Below are 979 nucleotides of genomic sequence, written 5' to 3'. Positions count from 1 at the left end.
ACCCTTCTGCGGGGAGGAGGCAAGGGCAGAACTCGGAGAACACGGGCAGAACACGGAGTTGGTCCGAGGGCAGCCGTACCAAGGACGAGCAGCATCAGGCAGCAGGAGCATGGCCATCAGTCACTGGACAGTAGTCCAAGCCCCAGATCATCATGTGTTTTATAAATGCATTTCCCTGGGGCATTTAACGATGCCAGCGTTGCCTCTCAGTGATGAATCTGTTCGCTGCCACTCATAACTACCCGCTGATGGGGCAGAGTAGGCTTCCCCCATGGAAGAGAAGGTTGTGCAGTCCCAGGGCGGTGTGTTCGGTGTGCTCAGACCCAGGCAAGAGTTAAGGTGCTCAGGGAGAGATAAGCATTGATGAAAGCCTGGGGCTTGGGTGCTTCTGCTGCAGACAAACACTCCTGCTCCTCCTCATCCCCCTCAGCCCACCCCACCATCCTGCTCTGACGCAGAGGGAGCTGCGGGGCTGAATGAAACTTGTTTGAGGTTCCAATTAAATCTCCATGCAAGAGGGACAGTCATATCCTCTTCTGATAAAAGGCAATCATAAATCCTCCGGGAGCAGCAGCTGCAGACCACACCACCTCCCGCAGCAGCAGCCAGCTCCTCGCACCAAGATGGGCTCCAGGGTAAGAGTTCGTTTTCCTCTGCTCCGCGCAACAGGTTTGCACTGGGAAGGGGACAGGGTTTGTGGCTTGAGACGTAAGGGCTACATTAGTCTATGTGCCTTTATTGTATTATAATACAATCTTTCTCATACTCTCTGATTTTTATATATATATATATATATATTCTCTTGCATTAATTCTATTATTTAGTCTTTGCTACTACTTGCGAGGTACAGTGAGAAACCATCCCCCTTTCCGAACAAAGTGACTGGTGTGGCACTCATGTTTGATGATAGAGGGTTTGGACAGTTTGCTTTTTTAATTAAAAAATGATAAATATAATTGGCTGGGACTTCAGGAAACCA

This window comes from Egretta garzetta, unplaced genomic scaffold, assembly GCF_000687185.1.
Source record: "Egretta garzetta isolate BGI_Z169 unplaced genomic scaffold, ASM68718v1 scaffold296, whole genome shotgun sequence".
NCBI lineage: Eukaryota > Metazoa > Chordata > Aves > Pelecaniformes > Ardeidae > Egretta > Egretta garzetta.
The sequence above is the reverse complement of the archived record's forward strand: the minus strand, read 5'-3'. Positions refer to the sequence as shown.